Raw genomic sequence first — 18830 nt, 5'->3', positions numbered from 1 at the left:
TGTCAGGAGTGGGATTCGAACCCACGCCTCCAGGGGAGACTGCGACCTGAACGCAGCGCCTTAGACCGCTCGGCCATCCTGACGCCAGCCCCCTCCCCCAAAGCGGTCTGATGAGCCACCGCGATCCCACTACGCTCTTCGAGTATCGCACTGTTATTAATACTACAGTGTGACTCCAGCATTAAAATGTTTGGAAAATGTGTCGGCCTTTATAATCCAGTGTAGAGCAGCGTGTGATGATTTGTGCTACAAAACACCAAGCGCTCAAAGTGACGTCTGCGTTTGTCACTGAAACTTTCAACTCTTTCATCACTTATGTAGGAAATACAAAGAGCAGTTAGGTGGAACGTGTAGGATGGCCGTCAGCAGAGTGGCGCAGCGGAAGCGTGCTGGGCCCATAACCCAGAGGTCGATGGATCGAAACCATCCTCTGCTACATGTGTCTTACGCATGGTTCATAAGCATTCCATCGGGTTAGCAAAGTGCATTAAAGTAGTGTGGATCTCCCTTTCCTTAAGTTCTGTTCTGAGTTTCTCTCTCGTGTGTGTTTGTGCAAGCTTGACACTTGCGGGACTCTTTCATCTTCACCAATACGGAGATGACCAAATGTGTCTTCGGTTGTTCTGAGATCTTTGATAGTTTCTTCGAATGCTTCAAGTGAACCTCGAAATCGAAGCAGTTATGTTTATATTGATTTCTCGCATTAATCATTATTAACCAGGAACAGCCAGCACAGTCGGTCGCATTAGTAATTATGTCACGTCTCTACTTAGCAGAGCATTCAAAGACCCACTGGAAGCAGGAAAGCACTAAGACACTGCAAAACTGAACTCGGGAAAATCATACTGGGAGCTCTGAGCGATGTCTGCATCCAAGCCATCCAATACGGACTCTGAGACCTTGGAATATCAACACTATGATGCGCTACCTTTTCCCTGGAGCAAAACGATGGAATTAGAAGAATGCTTACCGCAGGATACAACTGTGCCGTTGTTATTTGGAGCACGGTTTTCACTTGCATGAAAACTACAGCAGAACGTAGAAGGATGATCACAGAGGAGTCCACGCGGGCATGCTGAGGAGATTGTAGGTCGTACATTTCAATGATTACTGACATTTGCGCTGCTTGAGGTACAGTAATCAACAAAGAACAGGGTGTGCTACTCTCGAATCCGGTCACCACATGATGAAAAGCCAGGAAGTATACCTTGTCCAATTGACGTCAACAGGGACACGTTAACCCCTTGCTTCCCTGGCGCCCGGCTAGCTCAGTCGGTAGAGCATGAGACTCTTAATCTCAGGGTCGTGGGTTCGAGCCCCACGTTGGGCGGTGCCCGTCTCCTTATTAACAATGTTTCGTGCTCATCCTTGACCCTCTTACACCTTGATGGTACCGAGCACTAAACTTTAATGCACAGGTGTGATGAAACTGAGATGAAAAGGGCTTATCTAGCTCTTTGCCCGAGAGATAAATCAAAGGTTCCGCAGACAATCCGTTGGCTCCGGTCACTCTGACGCAGATAGGAGCTGCAGCCATCATAACTTGTATGAAAACTGATAAGAGCTCCTGTCTATTTACAGTTTCATTTACTCTAGCCTTTCCTTAAACACTGCGTGTACGAAGGCTAAGAAATTGCAGAGCTATTCTAATACAATAACTATTTGGAATCTTTTCGCCATAACAGTTTCACTGTGATTTTGCAGGTAACACGTACGTACGTAACATTTTGAACCGCACTGGAAAAATATGGGAAAGAAATGGCGAAAAGCAACTCTTCAACACGTGGCAATATCTTCCTGAGCGGAGTCCTGTTCTCGAAGCTCGACACTCTGCAAGAGTCACTTCTCCCAACTTGCGCCCGCAGGTTTCCGTAGTGTGCCTGCAAAGAGCCATCCGTTTGAGACAGGCGCACGTTCCGATTTCATTGAACTAAGCTAGATGCACAATTTCGAATGCAGCCTTCATCACAAACGACAGTTCATTTCTCGAAAGCTTGTCATGTAAAAAAAGGAAACAAAGAACGAAAACATACAGCTGACAATCTTCTGAAGCTGCAGATTTAGCTTTTGAGAAATGGACATTTTATGTATGCAGATGCTTTTCAAGCGCTGGTTTTAGAACGTCGCTGTGCTTCCAGCATCATTCTCAGCCTTCTAAACTGCCTATCGAGGTGCCGATCACTTTGTAAAGCGCTTGAGAGGCCGGAGCTGCTCAAACTGCTCTTGCCGTTTCCTTCAATCAAAAGCACTATTTTTTTCGTTGTATGGAAAGCTTTTCAAGTCTTGCATCGACACGCACCTTTCCTGAAATGTCCAAAGGGTGAATGTTTCGCAAAGAAATCCAGTCTACCTTTAGGGGGCATGATGTTGAAATCGGAACAAGCCCTGGGTGGGCTTGAACCAGCAGCCGTTCAGTTAACAGCTGCACAGAAACGCCCCCCGCTTGCTTTGTATCATTCGCAAGTTTCTGGTTAAAGAGTAAAAAAGGCTGGAATTCTTTTCCAGAAGCAGCCGGCAGGATTTCTTCTGCACCCACCCAGAAAAGCCAAGAATTGTATTTCATCTGTCGCAAGCTGTATGTTTCAGAAAGAGAATGAATACTTGCATTAAACTGAATCAAGCCGACAGACACGCACCTGAAGTGGAAATCTAATAAGTAAATTGATTCTTAAAATGTAGAGAGCTTTGAAAAAAATATATTGGTGCTTTTAGATAATATATTTCAAGGATGTAATTGCTGTGCTACAGTACGTGCAGAATTTTAGAAAACAGTGCGTCAACAAAGTACACTGTTTGGGTAACTTTAGAAGACAATGTACCAAAACAATATATGCTGTCTGGGTCGTTAGAATTAGCCGAAAGTAACTGATAAGCTTTGAATAACAAATCTAGTGCTTCTTCTCTCGTTCTATGTTGTAATCTGTTTTGTCTTAGGGAAAGGGGAAGCTTTTGAAGGGACAAAGCACTGAGCTTTTTTACAGCGCAACGTCTTATAAAAACCCTGTACTGCTTGTAACAAATTGAGTCTCCGGTTGCACTTTGCGAAGTGGCAACAGGGCTCCCAATATTGCAATATTGAAATAAAGACCTTACTCAGGTGAGAACTCTCTCTTGTGGCTTCCTTGATAGTTAAATTTCCACGACAGAATTGGCACCCCAGATGGGACACTAACCTGAGCGCGGACGGCTGCTGAAACTCCATCCGGAGCCGGACAATTTTAGCAAATTGGACGAACCTCGGAGGATAAACTGTTTGTCCTTCCTGAGACGCGTCTGGAGAATTCACGGCTGTCTGACGTCAGTAAGTGATCCTTTTAACGAACTTTTGTTTTAAGACGATTTATAAGAATTTTTTCTGTGGTCTTATAGCAGAGAAAGAGCAGGCCGGTGAGGGTGTTCTCACGCGGGTTTGATGAGTCCGGGACTCATAAAGAACTTATCTTAACACAGACGTGTGGTTTTTGCTCTGCGGAGTAGTTAATGTGATAAGGTTCTAAAGTAAGGCACCGATCGGTAAAAATGGGAAATGAAAATTCGAAGACGGAAACAGGACCGAGCGGTCCAGCGAAGTACATGTACAGGGAATTTGGAGAAAGGGGAATAAAGTGTCTTCCATCGTGGTGTAGTGTTTCATAGCCGTTCAGGGACGCCAAATATGTAATCATAGTGGCTCTCTGAAGGCACCAGTTCTGTAGGGTTTGGGCATTTACTGAGACAATTATCAATTGTAGCAGTAAATCACAAAGTTGATTCTTTTGATGGCTTTAGAATCCAACCACGCGACATAACTCAAACAACGCGCACACACAGGTACTAATACACGAGGATAAATTTATTAATACATAGAATATGCATATAAACCTAACAGATCTTATCGAGAGGGTTATCAGAATACAAAAGGTATATATTCAATCAGTTACGAAGTGTTACACATCAAGAGGACATACGTTCAGTATATCATTCATTAAGACCGTTTCGTAAAGTGAACTTGGTTACAACTTCTACATTAGATACTCAAAACAAGTACATAACTCTTAGGAATTAAATTGATATCAACTGGTTGGGATAGCAATTGAATTCTCGAGCTGTAATGCATTGAAGTTGAATACTCATCCAATTTCTGGGGATTCAGATCTCCTGCAGGCACAAACAATCAGCTGCAGGCTTGTTGCTGTCCAATCCGCGCTCTCTGGCTCCGTGCCAGGCTGTGCTGTGCGGCTTGCGACGGTGCGCTGCTGATGCTCACTGACCGGCTAGTTAGTGTTGGCTTTAACTAGCAAAGTTTGTGCACAGGAGAAAAGATGACTGTGGATCCCAGCAAGTCAGGAAGAGGACCGGTTCGTTCCTGATGAAGAGCTAGTTCTGAATAGTGATTCAGCTGTCCACAGTTCTGACCTGTCCACGAGGCCTGCTGCTGGTTACTCTCTGGCAACCTCCACTCTAGACTCTTAGAACAAAGGAAAGTTCTGGCACTCGGACACACTGGCCGTTCCGTGGTTGTCCGGGCTGAGTCTCGGGATGGTCAGGAGGCGCGCTGCGAGAATGTCCTGCCCTTGGGAGCCTTCTGCTCCTGGGCCGTCCTGCCCTGGAATTCTCCTTTGAATTCCCTTTAGAACAGTCCACAGAATCCTCTCCAGAATCTTACTGAATCTCCCGAATCTGAATCTTGTTGAATCTCAATCTCCAGGCCTGTGTTGCCTGTTTTTACCTGGAGGAACTTCAGCTTGTTGATTGGCTGAAAGTTCCATGGGCATCAGAGTCCCACGTGGGTTACTCAGCCCTACCAGTCCCTGATTGGTTGATCAAGGTGAGATATGAGTCACTTACTCCTGACACTTAGGAATGCAGTCCAGATGTCCAACTGGCACTCCCTAGACAGATAGGCGCCAATGGATGACCATTGATCATGATAGCCAGGCTTAGCTAAGTGCACCCCCCTTTGGGAGCTGTCCTAGGAAACCTTAAATCACCCTAATGGTCTCTCTGTGGCTGCACCACAGAGATGAACAGAGAAATGGGGCCTCATTTGGGAAGCTCAGAAACACTTAATTCTGCCTTATTATTAAGCCTCGCCGCTACATATCCCCCCTTTTTGAAGGTCACGAGGTCCTGAGGCGTTGTTGCCTTCAAAACAAAACAGAGTTAAGTGATGTCCCTTGCCATTAGAACATTAATCTTAAATGTCTACATTACTCCTCGAGAATTCATACCGGAACCAGCATTGGGAACAAACAGGATGAATAACATCTGGAGTATGTATAAACACGGTAGGAGACATTATCTCAGTCTAGGAATTACACATCAGGAAGTTCACTGTCAATATCTGATACCTCTGTGGTAGATATTTGGGGAGAAGTCACTTCCTTTCTTTTGACATGCTACCTTTGACTCATTCATGCTACCCGGAGTACATCTTGATGTGAGAGTACATCATTCAGAGTACACTGTCAGTCATGATCCAGCTACCTGGCAGTAGTGTTACAATAACAACAGTTCCTGTTCCCAGCCCCCCGATAAACCACAACACCTGTGTTGGGTATCTGCTAGGGTGGTTTGGAGGTTTGTTCCATTAAAGCAAACTAACTACCTGTACCTCTTCAGGGCTTACTGTTTCTTGGATTTCTATCCAATTCAATAGTGTGGCACCTGAAGGCATCCATGACCTCAAGTTTGGTCTTATGTTGTCTGGTTCCAGACCGTACAGTGTTAAGTTACCATGCTGTACTATGGCCTCCTCAGGAACTTAAAGGAACTGTTTTATTAGGTAGCTGCATCATGCCTGTCACAAGTCACAGTGTCAGTTAAACGTGGTGTGCTGACCAGCCATTTACTTCCCACCTGCTCTTCATGGGGTTCATTAACCTTCCTCTGCTCGTTAGTAGCTTTACACCCTTCATTGGTGAATCGTTTAGACACAGCCAATGGATAGCTTTGGTAGCCATACCCATCTCAAGATTTGGAACCGAATTCAATCTTGGTTTGCCTTCTGGGTGAGCTATGAACGATGGGGTTAATGTCACACACTCCTCTACTGAGAAGAGTGGAATCAAGTGGGTTGGGAATTGTGCCGTGGTTAGACTGGCTACAGTGGCACTAAGCTCCCTTAACAGGTCTTGTGTCAACATTCTGGCCTGTTGCACACAAGCATAAACCCACTGTATAACACCAACAATCATGTCCACTGGTTGGGGAATAAGGTTTAACCCTGTTGCATAGGAAATTGCCTGTAGGGTTTTCCCTAAGCTTTCCAACTTTTGATGCTGTCGATACAGTCTGTCACTACCCTCTGGTATCTCTGACACCTGCCTTCTTGGGGCAGTCAGGGTGAGAGTGCCAGTAGCACACAAACCTACCAGAAAAAGCAAACGTGCAACAGTGGCGGCAGCAATCAGTCCTCCCAAAAGTCTTTTCGGGTGGCTGATCCCAGTCATCTCCTTCTGAGTGACTGTCGCCTTTCTAAGCTGGCGCAGCGTGTACATGGTGTCTTTCTCAGTATGCCATGTGGCATCTTGGGCACCAACATCCTGGAAATCTGGGGAGATCTGACGCAGCTGCTGATGCTGCTCCTCCTTTTCCAGGGCATCTGCTTTTTCGATTTGTTCATGCCTGTGCTCTAGGAACCCTGCAGGGGGCGGTGCAGCGGTGGACCATGCCTGACCCTCGGCTGAGTGGTCATCTGGAGCACCTGAGTGATCTGGGATTGTTACCCCATTCTCACTGTTCAGGTCCACCCTGCACACTTCCTGATTGAGGAATCCCTCTATCGGCATGTTTACAATCGTTCGCTGGGCGTGGGTGTAGGACACCTGCTCGCTCCCCCCTTCCCTCGCTAGGGGTTCAGGGAGCTGCCCCAGCACTGGGATAGCTAGTTCACTGTCTTCGAACTCGCTATCACCCACCAGGCCCATGTCAGTACAGGCGGGGATTCTGACACCCCTCTTTGCGATGTCCTGCACTGGCAGGCGGGTGGCTTGACCATCCAGCTCCAGTCTGGGTGAACCACTGTTGGTCAGACTCAGACTGACAGACTGAGCTGGTGGCTGTAAGAAAACCAGCTCGGCTTTCATTCCCTGTCCCTTCTGGGGGACTGGGTGTGTTGGAAACCCTGCCGTTGAGGCAGGAACAATCAGGTCAGTCTCACTCACTACCTGGTAGTTGTGAGAAATAATGTTACCTGACTGCAGGTTCCCTGGGTCACAGCAGAGGGAATCGGCATCTGGGATCAGGTGTGTCCACAGCGCAGTAGTCTCAGCGTCCAGCTGGACCTCCTGTCTAACCTGTGAATGTTGCACCAGGGGCACCTGGTGGTGGCCCTGTGACAGCTGCTCAAGCAGATCCTCACTAATAGAGGACCTCTCAGGGCTAAGGGTGAGGGCTACATCACCAACCTGCTCTCCTGCCATCTGGATCCCTTCCACCACCGCAGGGTGGTGGTCCTGACCCCTCTTGGGTGCCAGGGTGCACAGGGAAAGCTCCTTTTCATCGCCAGGTGGGGAGATCTGCTCCTCTTTAGGGATGTAAAAGGGGTGTGCTTTACCTGGTGGATCAGGCGGCTGCTTGGAGCACCGCTCCTGTGGCAGGGAGGCTGTTGTGACCTCAGCCGGGACACGACTTCCCTGTATATCCGGGGAACAAGAAAATATTTTTATTTCTTGTCCAGAGGGAACAGAAGGAATCTCCACATAGGCTTCTGTGTTCGGTGGGCACTGTGTGAGCACAGTCTGCCTCTTGGCCCCCCTTTCCTTCTGTACAGAAGGCTTAGGAGCCTTGACCTGTTTCCACACTTTGCCTTTCTGGTGATCCACCAAAGGTTCCTCTCTGAGTCGCATGCCCTTTTCTTTTTCAACCCGTTTGAGCTTGCCGTGTGACATCAAACACCTTTCAACCTCAGTGTCAATCAGCGTCTCACTGGGTAAGACATCTCCCATGGCAGCCTTGAGGTAAAAGCTTCCTGCTTTTCCTCTGTGTTTTACTGCCTGCTCTGTGACTTCAGGGGTGGAGTCAGCACTCACTTGGGAGTGGCTGACCTCATCCAGGCAGGAACCCTTCCGCTCAATCAGATAGACTGAGGGAGTGGGAGGGGGCGGGTCTCCGCCTCCTCCAGTGGAGAGTATCAGCTCATTCACGCTTCCGGCAGCCTTGGGGAGCGGTTGTCCCTGTCCTAATAAAGCTTGTTCAAGCCTGGCCAGGCGGGCGGCTACTGAATCCTTTTGTTCAGCCTTTTCTAGCCCTTTCCCTTCCCCGGTGTTCTCATGGCACTTAGGACGCTGGGTGCGGTCCTGTGTGAGTGCTTTGGAACGGGGCTTAGCCAGCTCAGGAGCCTGTGCTCCTTCGAGCAGGGGGGAATTAACCCTGCTGGCTCTGACGGCGAACACAGTCGCTTTAGCAGCTTTTTGCTCAGAGCGACTTTGGACATCATACTCCCAGGCTTTCTGCGCGAATCTCTTAATATCAGTCATTTTCATGGTCTGTGCATCTGTATGCATTAAGATCATCTTTCTGACTGACGGGTGGAGATTCGCAATGAATAAACCCTTGAAATGTGTGTTCTCTTCGCAACCCTCATAATTTCGCCCTGCAAAATAAGTTCGTCTAAGTCTCTCGTAATATTCGCGAGGGGACTCTGCTCTCTCGTGCTTAATGTTAAGAGCGGCGGCTATCGCAGCAGTCGGGTCAATAAACGCACTGTATTCTTCGATAAGTGCTTGACACAGCTCCTCAAAATCACTACAGACTTCTTTCATCTGCCTAGCCATCCACTCATGTACAGCTCTGCTGGTAGTTTTCCTGACCAGAAACACTTTCTCCTGTTCTGTGGCGTTTGGCAGGTACTGCAGGTTATACCTGAGGTCTTGAATATAACTCTCGATATTATTCTCTGACACTGCGGGGTCAAATCTCTCTATGTCCTTCGCTAGCTCTCTCAGAGAATGGAGATTTATCCTTCTAGCTTCTCCGCTGACGGAGATATGGAAGAGATCGTGGTCAGACTTGTCGCTGCTAGAGAGAGTGCTTAATAGCGACTCGAATTCAGACCTTTTAGCAACCATCGTTAAACTTAAAGAGTATTACTTTTAAGTACGAAATCACAGTTTTACCACAGAAAACCACAAGATCAGGTATGCAATCAACCTGGTAGATTGCAAAAGATCACAAAACACTCAAGCACTGCTTAAAGAGCAAGGGGAACTTTTTTTTTTCTTTCGGCTTTCAGCACACTGTATTATCGTGTATGAAACCCGCGGCGTTTTATATGAATTATTCCGCTTGGTTGATTCATTTCAGTCTTGCCACGCCCACCCAGGGACGCCATAAATGTAGTGTTTCATAGCCGTTCAGGGACGCCAAATATGTAATCATAGTGGCTCTCTGAAGGCACCAGTTCTGTAGGGTTTGGGCATTTACTGAGACAATTATCAATTGTAGCAGTAAATCACAAAGTTGATTCTTTTGATGGCTTTAGAATCCAACCACGCGACATAACTCAAACAACGCGCACACACAGGTACTAATACACGAGGATAAATTTATTAATACATAGAATATGCATATAAACCTAACAGATCTTATCGAGAGGGTTATCAGAATACAAAAGGTATATATTCAATCAGTTACGAAGTGTTACACATCAAGAGGACATACGTTCAGTATATCATTCATTAAGACCGTTTCGTAAAGTGAACTTGGTTACAACTTCTACATTAGATACTCAAAACAAGTACATAACTCTTAGGAATTAAATTGATATCAACTGGTTGGGATAGCAATTGAATTCTCGAGCTGTAATGCATTGAAGTTGAATACTCATCCAATTTCTGGGGATTCAGATCTCCTGCAGGCACAAACAATCAGCTGCAGGCTTGTTGCTGTCCAATCCGCGCTCTCTGGCTCCGTGCCAGGCTGTGCTGTGCGGCTTGCGACGGTGCGCTGCTGATGCTCACTGACCGGCTAGTTAGTGTTGGCTTTAACTAGCAAAGTTTGTGCACAGGAGAAAAGATGACTGTGGATCCCAGCAAGTCAGGAAGACGACCGGTTCGTTCCTGATGAAGAGCTAGTTCTGAATAGTGATTCAGCTGTCCACAGTTCTGACCTGTCCACGAGGCCTGCTGCTGGTTACTCTCTGGCAACCTCCACTCTAGACTCTTAGAACAAAGGAAAGTTCTGGCACTCGGACACACTGGCCGTTCCGTGGTTGTCCGGGCTGAGTCTCGGGATGGTCAGGAGGCGCGCTGCGAGAATGTCCTGCCCTTGGGAGCCTTCTGCTCCTGGGCCGTCCTGCCCTGGAATTCTCCTTTGAATTCCCTTTAGAACAGTCCACAGAATCCTCTCCAGAATCTTACTGAATCTCCCGAATCTGAATCTTGTTGAATCTCAATCTCCAGGCCTGTGTTGCCTGTTTTTACCTGGAGGAACTTCAGCTTGTTGATTGGCTGAAAGTTCCATGGGCATCAGAGTCCCACGTGGGTTACTCAGCCCTACCAGTCCCTGATTGGTTGATCAAGGTGAGATATGAGTCACTTACTCCTGACACTTAGGAATGCAGTCCAGATGTCCAACTGGCACTCCCTAGACAGATAGGCGCCAATGGATGACCATTGATCATGATAGCCAGGCTTAGCTAAGTGCACCCCCCTTTGGGAGCTGTCCTAGGAAACCTTAAATCACCCTAATGGTCTCTCTGTGGCTGCACCACAGAGATGAACAGAGAAATGGGGCCTCATTTGGGAAGCTCAGAAACACTTAATTCTGCCTTATTATTAAGCCTCGCCGCTACAGTGGAGTAAGTTAGGTTTTCCAGAAAATGGTAGTTTTAGTACCAGGCAGATACAACAACTAGAAGAACAGTTAAAGTTAAAGAAATGTAATGCATCTTGTTATGTATGTGCTTTAATGCCTCATTCTACAGCCTCACCCATTTCTCTCCTGGTTAGAATCACTGTTTGGGCCAGGGGGAATGTTTTTCTTTAAGTTACTAACACCGATTATAGGGGCTGTGATACTTGTCTTCCTGTTTTTATGTTGCTATATGACATGTATTATTCCAATGCTTTTCAAATATGGTAATGAATATGTTTGCGCATCAGTATGTTCTGATAAGAACGCAAGAATCCGAAGTATGGGAGCCTCCTGGGAGTCCATATGAAGAATCTAACTTTTAATCATTTTCAAGAATAAAAAGGAGGGAATTGAAGTGGAAATCTAATAAGTAAATTGATTCTTAAAATGTAGAGAGCTTTGAAAAAAATATATTGGTGCTTTTAGATAATATATTTCAAGGATGTAATTGCTGTGCTACAGTACGTGCAGAATTTTAGAAAACAGTGCGTCAACAAAGTACACTGTTTGGGTTACTTTAGAAGACAATGTACCAAAACAATATATGCTGTCTGGTTCGTTAGAATTAGCCGAAAGTAACTGATGAGCTTTGAATAACAAATCTAGTGCTTCTTCTCTCGCTCTATGATGTAATCTGTTTTGTCTTAGGGAAAGGGGAAGTTTTTGAAGGGACAAAGCACTGAGCTTTTTTACAGCGCAACGTCTTATAAAAACCCTGTACTGCTTGTGACAAATTGAGTCTCTGGTTGCACTTTGCGAAGTGGCAACAGGGCTCCCAATATTGCAATATTGAAATAAAGACCTTACTCAGGTGAGAACTCTCTCTTGTGGCTTCCTTGATAGTTAAATTTCCACGACACACCGCCGTTGTTTTTCTCCATCGGAAGTTTGTCGTTAAGGAAAAACATCGCTGTCATTTTCTTGCCAGCCGGCGGCATTTCTTGTGCAGCGATGAGCCAGATTTGTATTTCGGATTTCGGAAGTTGTGTGAATTTCTTGAAGCTGAAAGTCAACTCGCTCCAGAAAAGAAATGTGCAGTCGCATGAAAGCCGTGCCTGCTTATTAAACCGCAGGACCTGAGCTTGCGTTCTGTTTCTCATCGCGTTCGCAAAGGCGATTCCTGCCTCTAACACTGCTATGTCTGCGATTCAAAGTGCCGTGTGGAGCAGCTTCGAAAGTCTCGTTCACGCTCCTCCGATGTTGCTTTCTCTCTGCCTAACGAAGTTCCATTTTGGTGTCGGAGCGGGGAGACCTAATCATTCCAGCTTTAAGCCACCCTTCAATCTTCTGAGGGGTGTCTGAGTGCTAGCATGTCATTTGCCTTTTTTTTTTTTGAAACGGAGAGCGACGTTGAAAAAGGTTACCTCCGCCGCCTCGCCCTCCGTGTTAAATGATCGCAAGACGGCGGCGGCGGCGCTCCCTGTAGTTGTGGCCGAGCGGTTAAGGCGATGGACTAGAAAGCCATTGGGCTCTCCCCGCGCCGGGTCGAATCCTGCCGACTACGGCGTCCTTCTCGTGTCGCCGTGCGCCTGCCCAGAAAAAGGCGGAGTGCCGTTTCTCTCTTCCTGCTTCTTGTACAAACGCTAAATCGCTTGGACCTGCTGCCTTGGAAGTCATGTCTTCAGCGTCCCCCAGCGACATTTCACACTTGGAAGCAGACAACCACGCTTTTGGCATTGGCATGCCTTGCGCCCTACTTCCAGCCTTTGAAGATCTAATTATTCAAACTGAAAGAACCGACTGAATAGGTGTTTGCAGTGCACCAGGAGGAGCAGTGACCATAGCAGTGGAGGGGTGAGGATGGCGCAGATGGAAACGTTTTCATGCGCTCCTCTGGGAGGAATGAAAATAAAAGGCGAAACCGGAAACAGTAGTAGCCGCAAGAGGAAGTGTCTTCAAGCGCCAAGCAAGCGCTCCTCGTTAGTATAGTGGTGCGTATTCCCGCCCGTCACGTGGGAGACCAGGGATGGATTGCTTGACGGCGAGCCGGGTTGCTTTTCTCCCATCAGATTCCAACCGCTAATGCTAACGCAGTTTGTGGGAGCTTACGTGCTTCTCCTTTTCCGTCATTTTCGGACGACTATTCCAAAGGGGTAACCTGATGGAATAGGGGCCTGAAGACACGAGGCATTCTTAAACCAGCACTGGGCTGCACGGCCTTCTGTTGCGATCAGATTATATTCGAGTGAAAAAGCCAGAGCAGCCGCTTCCATCCTATGGAGTACGAGCTAAATCAGGAGAGGTATGGGACACGCGCGTGCCTATAGGTGCACGTCTCCTACGTCAGGCTGCTTCACCCATGTGCACCCGACTGGAGAGGGAATGGAGCAAGCTTTTTGTCAGGAGTGGGATTCGAACCCACGCCTCCAGGGGAGACTGCGACCTGAACGCAGCGCCTTAGACCGCTCGGCCATCCTGACGCCAGCCCTCTTCCCCAAAGCGGTCTGATGAGCCACCGCGATCCCACTACGCTCTTCGAGTATCGCACTGTTATTAATACTACAGTGTGACTCCAGCATTAAAATGTTTGGAAAATGTGTCGGCCTTTATAATCCAGTGTAGAGCAGCGTGTGATGATTTGTGCTACAAAACACCAAGCGCTCAAAGTGACGTCTGCGTTTGTCACTGAAACTTTCAACTCTTTCATCACTTATGTAGGAAATACAAAGAGCAGTTAGGTGGAACGCGTAGGATGGCCGTCAACAGAGTGGCGCAGCGGGAGCGTGCTGGGCCCATAACCCAGAGGTCGATGGATCGAAACCATCCTCTGCTACATGTGTCTTACGCATGGTTCATAAGCATTCCATCGGGTTAGCAAAGTGCATTAAAGTAGTGTGGATCTCCCTTTCCTTAAGTTCTGTTCTGAGTTTCTCTCTCGTGTGTGTTTGTGCAAGCTTGACACTTGCGGGACTCTTTCATCTTCACCAATACGGAGATGACCAAATGTGTCTTCGGTTGTTCTGAGATCTTTGATAGTTTCTTCGAATGCTTCAAGTGAACCTCGAAATCGAAGCAGTTATGTTTATATTGATTTCTCGCATTAATCATTATTAACCAGGAACAGCCAGCACAGTCGGTCGCATTAGTAATTATGTCACTTCTCTACTTAGCAGAGCATTCAAAGACCCACTGGAAGCAGGAAAGCACTAAGACACTGCAAAACTGAACTCGGGAAAATCATACTGGGAGCTCTGAGCGATGTCTGCATCCAAGCCATCCAATACGGACTCTGAGACCTTGGAATATCAACACTATGATGCGCTACCTTTTCCCTGGAGCAAAACGATGGAATTAGAAGAATGCTTACCGCAGGATACAACTGTGCCGTTGTTATTTGGAGCACGGTTTTCACTTGCATGAAAACTACAGCAGAACGTAGAAGGATGATCACAGAGGAGTCCACGCGGGCATGCTGAGGAGATTGTAGGTCGTACATTTCAATGATTACTGACATTTGCGCTGCTTGAGGTACAGTAATCAACAAAGAACAGGGTGTGCTACTCTCGAATCCGGTCACCACATGATGAAAAGCCAGGAAGTATACCTTGTCCAATTGACGTCAACAGGGACACGTTAACCCCTTGCTTCCCTGGCGCCCGGCTAGCTCAGTCGGTAGAGCATGAAACTCTTAATCTCAGGGTCGTGGGTTCGAGCCCCACGTTGGGCGGTGCCCGTCTCCTTATTAACAAAGTTTCGTGCTCATCCTTGACCCTCTTACACCTTGATGGTACCGAGCACTAAACTTTAATGCACAGGTGTGATGAAACTGAGATGAAAAAGGCTTATCTAGCTCTTTGCCCGAGAGATAAATCAAAGGTTCCGCAGACAATCCGTTGGCTCCGGTCACTCTGACGCAGATAGGAGCTGCAGCCATCATAACTTGTATGAAAACTGATAAGAGCTCCTGTCTATTTACAGTTTCATTTACTCTAGCCTTTCCTTAAACACTGCGTGTACGAAGGCTAAGAAATTGCAGAGCTATTCTAATACAATAACTATTTGGAATCTTTTCGCCATAACAGTTTCACTGTGATTTTGCAGGTAACACGTACGTACGTAACATTTTGAACCGCACTGGAAAAATATGGGAAAGAAATGGCGAAAAGCAACTCTTCAACACGTGGCAATATCTTCCTGAGCGGAGTCCTGTTCTCGAAGCTCGACACTCTGCAAGAGTCACTTCTCCCAACTTGCGCCCGCAGGTTTCCGTAGTGTGCCTGCAAAGAGCCATCCGTTTGAGACAGGCGCACGTTCCGATTTCATTGAACTAAGCTAGATGCACAATTTCGAATGCAGCCTTCATCACAAACGACTGTTCATTTCTCGAAAGCTTGTCATGTAAAAAAAGGAAACAAAGAACGAAAACATACAGCTGACAATCTTCTGAAGCTGCAGATTTAGCTTTTGAGAAATGGACATTTTATGTATGCAGATGCTTTTCAAGCGCTGGTTTTAGAACATCGCTGTGCTTCCAGCATCATTCTCAGCCTTCTAAACTGCCTATCGAGGTGCCGATCACTTTGTAAAGCGCTTGAGAGGCCGGAGCTGCTCAAACTGCTCTTGCCGTTTCCTTCAATCAAAAGCACTATTTTTTTCGTTGTATGGAAAGCTTTTCAAGTCTTGCATCGACACGCACCTTTCCTGAAATGTCCAAAGGGTGAATGTTTCGCAAAGAAATCCAGTCTACCTTTAGGGGGCATGATGTTGAAATCGGAACAAGCCCTGGGTGGGCTTGAACCAGCAGCCGTTCAGTTAACAGCTGCACAGAAACGCCCCCCGCTTGCTTTGTATCATTCGCAAGTTTCTGGTTAAAGAGTAAAAAAGGCTGGAATTCTTTTCCAGAAGCAGCCGGCAGGATTTCTTCTGCACCCACCCAGAAAAGCCAAGAATTGTATTTCATCTGTCGCAAGCTGTATGTTTCAGAAAGAGAATGAATACTTGCATTAAACTGAATCAAGCCGACAGACACGCACCTGAAGTGGAAATCTAATAAGTAAATTGATTCTTAAAATGTAGAGAGCTTTGAAAAAAATATATTGGTGCTTTTAGATAATATATTTCAAGGATGTAATTGCTGTGCTACAGTACGTGCAGAATTTTAGAAAACAGTGCGTCAACAAAGTACACTGTTTGGGTAACTTTAGAAGACAATGTACCAAAACAATATATGCTGTCTGGGTCGTTAGAATTAGCCGAAAGTAACTGATAAGCTTTGAATAACAAATCTAGTGCTTCTTCTCTCGTTCTATGTTGTAATCTGTTTTGTCTTAGGGAAAGGGGAAGCTTTTGAAGGGACAAAGCACTGAGCTTTTTTACAGCGCAACGTCTTATAAAAACCCTGTACTGCTTGTAACAAATTGAGTCTCCGGTTGCACTTTGCGAAGTGGCAACAGGGCTCCCAATATTGCAATATTGAAATAAAGACCTTACTCAGGTGAGAACTCTCTCTTGTGGCTTCCTTGATAGTTAAATTTCCACGACAGAATTGGCACCCCAGATGGGACACTAACCTGAGCGCGGACGGCTGCTGAAACTCCATCCGGAGCCGGACAATTTTAGCAAATTGGACGAACCTCGGAGGATAAACTGTTTGTCCTTCCTGAGACGCGTCTGGAGAATTCACGGCTGTCTGACGTCAGTAAGTGATCCTTTTAACGAACTTTTGTTTTAAGACGATTTATAAGAATTTTTTCTGTGGTCTTATAGCAGAGAAAGAGCAGGCCGGTGAGGGTGTTCTCACGCGGGTTTGATGAGTCCGGGACTCATAAAGAACTTATCTTAACACAGACGTGTGGTTTTTGCTCTGCGGAGTAGTTAATGTGATAAGGTTCTAAAGTAAGGCACCGATCGGTAAAAATGGGAAATGAAAATTCGAAGACGGAAACAGGACCGAGCGGTCCAGCGAAGTACATGTACAGGGAATTTGGAGAAAGGGGAATAAAGTGTCTTCCATCGTGGAGTAAGTTAGGTTTTCCAGAAAATGGTAGTTTTAGTACCAGGCAGATACAACAACTAGAAGAACAGTTAAAGTTAAAGAAATGTAATGCATCTTGTTATGTATGTGCTTTAATGCCTCATTCTACAGCCTCACCCATTTCTCTCCTGGTTAGAATCACTGTTTGGGCCAGGGGGAATGTTTTTCTTTAAGTTACTAACACCGATTATAGGGGCTGTGATACTTGTCTTCCTGTTTTCATGTTGCTATATGACATGTATTATTCCAATGCTTTTCAAATATGGTAATGAATATGTTTGCGCATCAGTATGTTCTGATAAGAACGCAAGAATCCGAAGTATGGGAGCCTCCTGGGAGTCCATATGAAGAATCTAACTTTTAATCATTTTCAAGAATAAAAAGGAGGGAATTGAAGTGGAAATCTAATAAGTAAATTGATTCTTAAAATGTAGAGAGCTTTGAAAAAAATATATTGGTGCTTTTAGATAATATATTTCAAGGATGTAATTGCTGTGCTACAGTACGTGCAGAATTTTAGAAAACAGTGCGTCAACAAAGTACACTGTTTGGGTTACTTTAGAAGACAATGTACCAAAACAATATATGCTGTCTGGTTCGTTAGAATTAGCCGAAAGTAACTGATGAGCTTTGAATAACAAATCTAGTGCTTCTTCTCTCGCTCTATGATGTAATCTGTTTTGTCTTAGGGAAAGGGGAAGTTTTTGAAGGGACAAAGCACTGAGCTTTTTTACAGCGCAACGTCTTATAAAAACCCTGTACTGCTTGTGACAAATTGAGTCTCCGGTTGCACTTTGCGAAGTGGCAACAGGGCTCCCAATATTGCAATATTGAAATAAAGACCTTACTCAGGTGAGAACTCTCTCTTGTGGCTTCCTTGATAGTTAAATTTCCACGACACACCGCCGTTGTTTTTCTCCATGGGAAGTTTGTCGTTAAGGAAAAACATCGCTGTCATTTTCTTGCCAGCCGGCGGCATTTCTTGTGCAGCGATGAGCCAGATTTGTATTTCGGATTTCGGAAGTTGTGTGAATTTCTTGAAGCTGAAAGTCAACTCGCTCCAGAAAAGAAATGTGCAGTCGCATGAAAGCCGTGCCTGCTTATTAAACCGCAGGACCTGAGCTTGCGTTCTGTTTCTCATCGCGTTCGCAAAGGCGATTCCTGCCTCTAACACTGCTATGTCTGCGATTCAAAGTGCCGTGTGGAGCAGCTTCGAAAGTCTCGTTCACGCTCCTCCGATGTTGCTTTCTCTCTGCCTAACGAAGTTCCATTTTGGTGTCGGAGCGGGGAGACCTAATCATTCCAGCTTTAAGCCACCCTTCAATCTTCTGAGGGGTGTCTGAGTGCTAGCATGTCATTTGCCTTTTTTTTTTTTGAAACGGAGAGCGACGTTGAAAAAGGTTACCTCCGCCGCCTCGCCCTCCGTGTTAAATGATCGCAAGACGGCGGCGGCGGCGCTCCCTGTAGTTGTGGCCGAGCGGTTAAGGCGATGGACTAGAAAGCCATTGGGCTCTCCCCGCGCCGGGTCGAATCCTGCCGACTACGGCGTCCTTCTCGTGTCGCCGTGCGCCTGCCCAGAAAAAGGCGGAGTGCCGTTTCTCTCTTCCTGCTTCTTGTACAAACGCTAAATCGCTTGGACCTGCTGCCTTGGAAGTCATGTCTTCAGCGTCCCCCAGCGACATTTCACACTTGGAAGCAGACAACCACGCTTTTGGCATTGGCATGCCTTGCGCCCTACTTCCAGCCTTTGAAGATCTAATTATTCAAACTGAAAGAACCGACTGAATAGGTGTTTGCAGTGCACCAGGAGGAGCAGTGACCATAGCAGTGGAGGGGTGAGGATGGCGCAGATGGAAACGTTTTCATGCGCTCCTCTGGGAGGAATGAAAATAAAAGGCGAAACCGGAAACAGTAGTAGCCGCAAGAGGAAGTGTCTTCAAGCGCCAAGCAAGCGCTCCTCGTTAGTATAGTGGTGCGTATTCCCGCCCGTCACGTGGGAGACCAGGGATGGATTGCTTGA

The 18830-nt window shown here is 46.4% G+C and overlaps 4 non-coding genes across 4 annotated transcripts; 2 read left to right on the top strand and 2 right to left on the bottom strand.

Annotated features, from left to right (window-relative positions):
- On the bottom strand, positions 1–83 carry trnal-cag (transfer RNA leucine (anticodon CAG)). Its single transcript has one exon. It is a non-coding gene; the product is annotated as a tRNA-Leu (tRNA).
- Positions 84–1257: 1174 nt separating this feature from the next.
- trnak-cuu (transfer RNA lysine (anticodon CUU)) lies at positions 1258–1330 on the top strand. The gene has a single exon. It is a non-coding gene; the product is annotated as a tRNA-Lys (tRNA).
- Positions 1331–13173: 11843 nt separating this feature from the next.
- trnal-cag (transfer RNA leucine (anticodon CAG)) lies at positions 13174–13256 on the bottom strand. Its single transcript has one exon. It is a non-coding gene; the product is annotated as a tRNA-Leu (tRNA).
- Positions 13257–14430: 1174 nt separating this feature from the next.
- On the top strand, positions 14431–14503 carry trnak-cuu (transfer RNA lysine (anticodon CUU)). Its single transcript has one exon. It is a non-coding gene; the product is annotated as a tRNA-Lys (tRNA).
- The last annotated feature ends 4327 nt before the right edge of the window (positions 14504–18830 follow it).

Source organism: Atractosteus spatula, chromosome 25, assembly GCF_055471065.1.
Source record: "Atractosteus spatula isolate fAtrSpa1 chromosome 25, fAtrSpa1.hap1, whole genome shotgun sequence".
In the NCBI taxonomy this organism is placed as follows: domain Eukaryota; kingdom Metazoa; phylum Chordata; class Actinopteri; order Semionotiformes; family Lepisosteidae; genus Atractosteus; species Atractosteus spatula.
This window is presented reverse-complemented; position numbering and strand designations above follow the sequence as displayed.